General features: G+C 50.2%; 1 protein-coding gene and 1 long non-coding RNA gene across 7 annotated transcripts in view; one reads left to right on the forward strand and one right to left on the reverse strand.

The window, feature by feature from the left end:
• Positions 1-5,021, reverse strand: part of JADE2 (jade family PHD finger 2) — a 203,803-nt gene extending 198,782 nt beyond the window's left edge. For 2 of the 6 annotated variants that reach the window (XM_074290905.1, XM_074290903.1), the window contains exon 1: positions 2,808-2,875. The gene's annotated coding sequence lies outside the window, so the exon portion shown is untranslated. Of the gene's footprint in view, positions 1-2,807; positions 2,924-3,241; positions 3,745-4,857 lie in introns of those variants that run through there. The other 4 variants (XM_074290907.1, XM_074290908.1, XM_074290902.1 and 1 more) reach the window with 4 other exon arrangements.
• On the forward strand, positions 693-5,572 carry LOC141556570 (uncharacterized). The gene is made up of 2 exons (XR_012486574.1): positions 693-1,580; positions 4,873-5,572. It is a non-coding gene; the product is annotated as an uncharacterized LOC141556570 (long non-coding RNA).
• The last annotated feature ends 1,861 nt before the right edge of the window (positions 5,573-7,433 follow it).

The raw sequence follows: 7,433 nt of genomic DNA on the forward strand, positions 1-7,433 counted from the left end.
ACTACTAGTCAGACTCCGGTTTTCAAACATTCACCTGAAAGCAGCGTCAGAGAAAGGGAAGGAATCCCAGCAGTGAACAGCAATCACTATTTAACAAAGTTAAACTTCTAGCAAGTTTACTGCAGCCTCAGGCAGAACCCCAATCAACTTCTGGGGAATTGTCCCTCGTTTTCAGGGGAGTTGGCTTACTTGCCAGCAGAGAGGATCTGGGGCCACAGGGTTAAGTCCCCGTATGGATGAATGCTCAGGGCCAGTCATCTTGTGAGTGCCCCCCAGGAAACAGGGATGCAGAGGATCCCTTAATCTGGGTTTCTGACAAATATCTTTCTTCCCCTAAATTTCTTAAACGTTCGTAGCTTCCAGAAAGTAAATTTCCTATAAAGAATAAAGTTTCTCCTCAACTAAGAGCCTAGATAAAAGTTCAAAGGAGTTCAAGACCCAGTCTCCCAACTCAGGCAGAAGGACTTTCATTTTGTTTTTGCTAGAGAATAACGTAGAATGAGGAGACAGGAAAGGCGGGAGGTTATTCCCCTCCCCTCCTCCTTTACAGTCTAAGACTAGCACTTTAGTCCCTCTTGGACCAGCAAGCGTTACAAAAACACATGCACCAGGGCACGGGGCCCTCTGCCAATCTTTTAAAAAGTGCACAAGATCCATCTAGGACGCCTCCAGCTCGCCCCTAGAGGAAGGGAATGGGAGAGCAAGCTGGCGTGATTCAGCCCACTGGAGTCAGGAGGCGGTTCTGTGCAAGAAGGGAGTTCAGTAGGGAAGAAGAGGGGACAAGGTACAGAAGGCTGTGGAGGGAAGGTGGGTCGGTCCTTGGTCAAAACGAAGAGAGCAAGCCTCAGGAAGTCAACAGGAACCTGGTCAGAGAGAGGGCCGAATGCTATGCCAGGGAGTGGGGGTGGGGAGGGGAGGGAGGGAGGAGGTGAGAGGGAATACATAACAACACCTTCAAAAAGAGTTGGCTGCCTAGTGATAGACAGAAGGGGGGAGGGGAGAGAGGTCGGGTCTCACCAAGGGGTAATCGGAGGAAAAGAGTGTGTTTACTGACTATCCTAGAGAGACCCCCGGGTGACCGGGGGAAGAAAGGGGTTGTCTCTAGAACCAGCGGGAAGCAGTGAACCCTGGAAGGCAGGTTTCACAGGACTGTTTCTTCCTGTCCTCGGTGAGCAGACTGCTCGTGGGGTGGGGGGGAGGGGAGGGGAGGGGAGGTGAGGAGACACAACATAAGACACAATATTGGCTCCTTGTTGGTGAAGCCATAGCAATGGCCCCGCTTGCCACAAGCACCAATCCTGTGGCTTCGGTGGAATGACCGGGGGTAGCTGAGAGGACATTAATGCATCTGGGGAGTAGGGAGGGCTGAGACCGAACTGGGGCTACCAGGTAAGGCAGTAGACTCTGAAAAGCGACAAAACCTCTGCCCGTCGGAGGGAGGCAGGGAGAGAGGGAGGAAGGGAGGAAGAAAGGAAGGAAAAGAATGGAAGAAATGAAATCTAAAAGACGCAACTGCAGAAATACTAGACTAGAGAAGAATGAAGATGGGGGAAGCTTCTCAATGACATTGCCGCAGAGAGGTGGGTGTGGGATTGGTTTTAAATCAAGTGGGATTTCCCCAGCATCCTAATTCCCTGTAATCTCTTTGCCTTTTTTGGGGGGGGGGTGGGAGGAAGGGAAGAGGAGAAGTCTCTGCACCCCAGGCCATGCCTCGGCCACTCCATCCTTCTTAGGAGGCAGGAACTCGGAGAGAACGCAGTGGGTAAGGAAATGAGGTAGGGGGAGACGCCCCCGGAGAAGCGGGATGCGAACGGTGAGTTAGCAGGAAGGTAAACAGCCACGCCCCCTACAGTCAGTCCGCTCTGCTGCGCACGCCCGCCGCCGCCGCCGCCGCCGCCGCGGGTACATTTCCACTGCACTCCCAGCGAATCTCCTCCTCGCGCCCGCCCGGCCCTCACGCGGCTGCCGGGGGCAGGGGGCGGGGGACAGCGCGCGTCACCCCAGGACACCGCCGCCCCCACACCCGGGCCGCAGCCCCTCCCCAGGGGCGTCAGCACTCGCCAGCGGCTAACCAGCCGGTCGTCCGCTCACCTGGGCAGTGCCGCCCACCCCGAATACCGAGGATCCTTTTCCTCTCCTTCAATCTGCACCCCCCACCCCCACCCCAGTTCCTGCTTCCAGGACGCAGGGTGCAGAGAGCACTCGGGAAAGTGGTCCGGCCCAAGCTTGGGGTGGAAAAGGGGATGAAGATGAGAAATATGAGGGGGTATGGGGGGAAGCCTGCAAAAAGCGAAGGAGAAAGGTATCTGGGCGGCGCGAGAGCCCCCAGCACGTGAGCCGAGGGTCATGTGCACCAGCCAAAGCCCGAACACCCAAGTGCCCAGGACGTGCTGCGTACCAGCAAAATGAGACTCGGGTCAGGTCCGGCGGTCTTCGAACCCCCACCCCCATCTACTCCCGCACAGGCAGCCCGCCTCCCTGTCCTTCCCCACCTCTCCCGCCAGCTCTCTAGCCTTCTAGCTTGCTTTTTTGCCCTCCCGCCTCATCAGCACACCTTCCTCTCCCTGACTCCCGGCTCTGCCGCCCAAAGCCAGCCTCGGCTCCAGCTCGAACCCTGCTCCTGCTGGCCAAGTTGTAATCTACCAAGCCCATATCACCCTTACCACCCCCTAACCCCTGGCCTCCGCCTGCACCGCCCCCGGCCCCTAGCCCAGCACACCCCCCCCCCCAGCCCATCTCTGCCCCCTGGATCGGCCCCCAGGGTGGATTTGCCGCAGTCATTAATAAGAAAGGTTTTAAACGCTCACCCTTCTAAAAGTTGTTGTTTACATGCCTCCCCTCTCTGCCTCCCGGTACAGTACTCTTTAAAACAGGACTGACCAACATGCGCAATCTCTCCCTCGCTATGCTGTGCATCCCCACCGCCCCCCCCCCCCCCCGCTCGCACCAGCTTCCTTCTGAGAGAGAGAGAGAGACTGACTAGGGAAGAGGAGAGTAAAGAGAGTGAAGAGAATGAAACTAGAGAAAGATGAGATAGAGGACAGAAAAAGAGGTTAAGATAGAAAAGAGAAAAAGAAAAGATGAGAACCCAAGGACAGAGAAGCAGGGAAGAGGGAGAGACGCAGGAGAGGAATGAGAAGTGTACAGTAGATCCGCTGCAAAAATAAAATAAATCCACAATAAAGCCTGGAATGGCTGTGACGCGCATCCATTCATCCCCATCCCCACCAGCCCTGCTCACCAGCAGCAGCGGGCCAGCAGCAGCAGCAACAGCAGCTCCAGTTCGGTTTTACCTTGCGGGGAGGCGTCCTCAGGAGTTGATATCCCCTCAGGTTAGGAGGACAGGAAGGGCAGAGGGGGAGGGAGAAAGGGATGCTCCCGAAATTAAAAGACCTTGGGGGAGGGGGCACGGAGACAACAGGCAGATCATCAGCTACTTATTGCAAAAATAAAAAAAAATAAAAATAAAACCAGCCGGCAAGACCCCCAAACACAACTGAGGACCGTACCCCGCCGGTTCCTCAAACGCCTCCTCCAGTCTTAGGAGTGGATTCAAAGTAACTCCATAGATGCGAATCCCCCCCCCCCCAAAAAAAAAATTGCTTCCAACTGCGATAGCTTCGCTCTGCGCAATTCACCACCCCTATGTATGTTTCTGTTTCTTTTTAAACCAAGACTTCCTTGTGATCTCTTTAGAAAAAAAAAAAAAGTGTTGGGGGAGGAAAGGGGAGTAGCACTTTCCCCCCCCTTATTCACTCAGATCTTCTTTCTTAATTTTTCTCCTCCCCCCCGCCCTCCTACCCCCCCACCTCGCCCTCCAGGGTTGTTGCGAGTCCAGGTAGCACAGCCCCATCTCTGGGAGTGTGTATATGTGCTGTATTGTGTTGCGCGTGTATGTTGCCGTTCCCTCCCTCTCTCCCGGGCCCCCGGTGGGGCTGAGGGGTCTCCCCTGGTCTTTCTCCTCCCTCCTTCGTCGTTGCCGCCGGAAAAGCGGACAGATCGCACTCTGGGCAAGTTGTATTAGGTCAGTTTCGCAATGATCTTCACTAACACACATGCACACACATACACACATACACATACATACACACCAGCAACGCACTTTATTTCAGACACGCGCGCGCGCACAGAACTCCCGGCCCGGGCGGTGCCCCTCCCCCTCCTCCCTTCCCGCAACCTTTAAAAAAAAAAAAAAGCTTATACTTAAAAAAATCTTTTGGCGCCATATTAATGACGTACTTAAAATTTGCCATTTCTTCCTGCGTCAAAAATACGTTTCTTTGCACAGCTCAGACTGGAGGGGACACACGCCGGGCACTAGGGCTGGGCTGGATTCCCCCCTCCCGCCCGGTGGGCGGGCGCGGGAAGCCCCCGGACCCGCAGCCCCGCGCTTTAAAAAAGGCCGCTGAAATCAACAAGAAGAGGCGGCGGCCACCAGAGAGCGCAGAGGGGCGCTTCTTCCCAAGCCCCCCACATCAGCTACTTGTGGGAGGGGTGAGAGAAGTTGGGGGGGCCACCTGAAGAAAAGATGAGAGGGCGCCCGGATCGGGTAGGGGAGCCCCCTTGGCTGCGGTTCCCCAGCTTCACATCCGGAGGGCGGGAGGTGGGGTGGGGGTGGGGAGGGATTTATCTCGCCCTAGCCCCAGCTTCGGTTGCCCTTGTATGACCCCGCCCCTTTGCTCACTCCATTCCACTTCTCCCCAACCCCCAACCCGAGTCTCCTAAAGGGTTAAAAAAAAAAAAAGCAACTTATAAGTGTGTGCTCTTTAAATGGAAAGTGGACGTCCCTGTCCCGTCTCCCGCCCCCCTCTCCTTTTTCCCTCCCCCGACTCCTGTTTCCCTCCTCTCCAGAGCCACCTTCTCTGCTTCCAGACTTGACCTTGTAGTGCACAAACAATGCACTTCAGTCGCTGGCTGTTTTCTAGAAGAGCTCCAAGGGCTGTTCGCCTGCCAGTCTGTTTGCGGATGAAAGCCGTGGCGCTTCCAGTATCTGCCTAGCCACACCCACCCTTGCGGGCCTGCGAGTCTCCCTTCCCTCTAGGAAGAACAGTTATTAGTGGGGGCCGCTGGGCCCCACAACCTGCTCCCGCATCCCACTCCCACCCCTTCCATCCCAGCTCACGCCCACTGTGCGGAGATGGGAATGCCTCCCCGCCCCCAACATGAAGGCTCCGAGCCTGTTCGGACACCAAAACACAACTTTCTTTACTTCCCCTTTTGGCTACACCTCAAGATGATCCAGTAATTGGAAAAGAACTCCCTTCCTTTGGAGGACGCGAGGAAAGATTTGTGAACTGCGATGGGAAGGGCAGTCTCTTAGACTGAAAGTTGTTTATGTTCTCAAACCTCCCTCCTGAGGATAAATTGTTCAATTTACATAAGATGACATTTATGTGACAATTAGGAAGGTTCTCTGATGGAATGTTGTGAACACATTTGCTTATAGGAGATATAAATCCAATGATAAACAAACTGATAATAACAGCACAGATCCTCTAACTGGGCAAGTTGTCCACACAACAAAGGCCATGACTGATGCTTTAAAAAAAAAAAAAAAAAAAAAAAAAGCAAATTTTGCAATAAGGAAAAATATATTAAAGGCAACGTTCGACTTCTTCATTCACAAAAACTACACAAACGTGTTTGTTCTATATCAAAAGAAAGGAGGGAAAAGCGGGGATAACCTTGGGATGAAAAAGCAAAAAGATTGTCAAAGATGAGGGTCTTTGGTGTGCCTGAAAAAGTAACTTGATTTCCATTTGCTCAAGGTCAGCAAGTAGAAAGGGAATGTAGCTAATTTTTTTTTTTTTTAATTTAACTGTCCTAGTAACTTCCTGTGTACACCCTCAGTGCCTCAGTTTCCCCATTAAAGAACTGGACAAGTTGGTCCTGAAGGTCATCAGTCTGTTTTACAATGGAAAAGCACTTTCTTAAACTCTTGTACTCCATCCATATAGGTTAGTTAGGTTAAGATGAGTTGTTAGTGTTGTCTGATCTGTGTAGAACGGGATTCTTGCTGTGGAGCTGTCTCAAAGCATCATCCTCTGTCTTAAGTGCAAACTTTACCCAGAGACCCATCCCATTATGCTCTAAATCTGTTTTGTTTTTCAATTAGCTTGGAGTTAAGAGATCTAAATTACAGAATAAGCTTTTCAGAACTGAAGAGATTTAGAGAGCATCCAGTCAACCCTTTGTGGTAGGAAAGATAACTGGATTTTGAGTCATGAGATCTGGGTTCAAAATCCTGACCCTGATTACTGTTCTGGACTTCTATTTTGTTATCTGTAAATGTGGGAAGATAATCTCTAAAATCCTTTATAGCTTTGTATAATGATTTGATAATCCTTACCTGATTGCCCCACCTTCCTTGATAATTCAGTCATTCAGTCTCCTTGAAAAACTCCAATGATAAAAAAAAAAAAAAATCCTAAGGTAGTTCATTCAACTTTGGTAGTTTTCATTGTTAAAAAGTTTTGCTTAGGATCATAGAATTAGAACTGGAAGATTTTACAGGTGAAAAAACTGAGGACCCCCTCCAAGAGATTAAGTGGCTAGCCTCAAATCACAGAAGAGCTGGAATTCGATGCCAAGTCATCTGCCTAATAATTTAATGCTCTTTCCACTATCCTTCCACTTTCCCTTCCTCACCATTTTCTTATACTGTTTGAATCTACTTCTTTGCAACCACTCCCCACAGCTCATTCTTCCTTTCAACACACACACACACAGACAGAGCCATATATATATGTAAGGGGAAAAGGAGAGTTGACTAAAAATTTGATTGGGCCACTTAGAATTATATAGTTCTCTTCCTGTGAGGATTTCCCACTGAGTTCTGGTAATACCCAAATCCCTTCCTAGTCCTGTGCAGTTTGGTAGGTTAAAGAAGTTGCCCTGATCAAAATAACTGCAGATATCGCAGAGGTCATAAAACCCGTACTAGTATCATGATTGCTCAGAATTTACTAGGAATCTTCAGAATTTAACTAGAATTTGCCCAATTATGTCTTAATTTCTCCAAGGGGGAAAAAAATTTTCTCCAAGGAAACATGGCTACTTCCAGGACCATCTTCCCAAAGTACAAACATCATTCCAACCAGAATGATACAAAAATGCAATCATCTCTAAGAATAATCATAACAATAAGCAAGTCATCTTTTCTCTGCATGATAGCAGGGAATTCTCTGAGTTGTTGAGAAAGCTCTTTGACTCTCCAAGGAAAATTGCTTTTAAAATCACTTTTCAACATTCAATTTAGTTCAACAAATATTTATTAAGAGTATTGTCCTGTAAGTTTCTATGCTAAGTGAGAGGCTACAAAGGCAATAGCTGATCAGGTTCAATTCTCAAAGAATTTATGTTTTTATTCTCTTTTACATGTGCTAGTTCTGCAAAAAGAGACCAAGCAGAGAGGGGAAGGGGATTGCTAGAGC

This window comes from Sminthopsis crassicaudata, chromosome 2, assembly GCF_048593235.1.
Source record: "Sminthopsis crassicaudata isolate SCR6 chromosome 2, ASM4859323v1, whole genome shotgun sequence".
Classification (NCBI taxonomy): domain Eukaryota; kingdom Metazoa; phylum Chordata; class Mammalia; order Dasyuromorphia; family Dasyuridae; genus Sminthopsis; species Sminthopsis crassicaudata.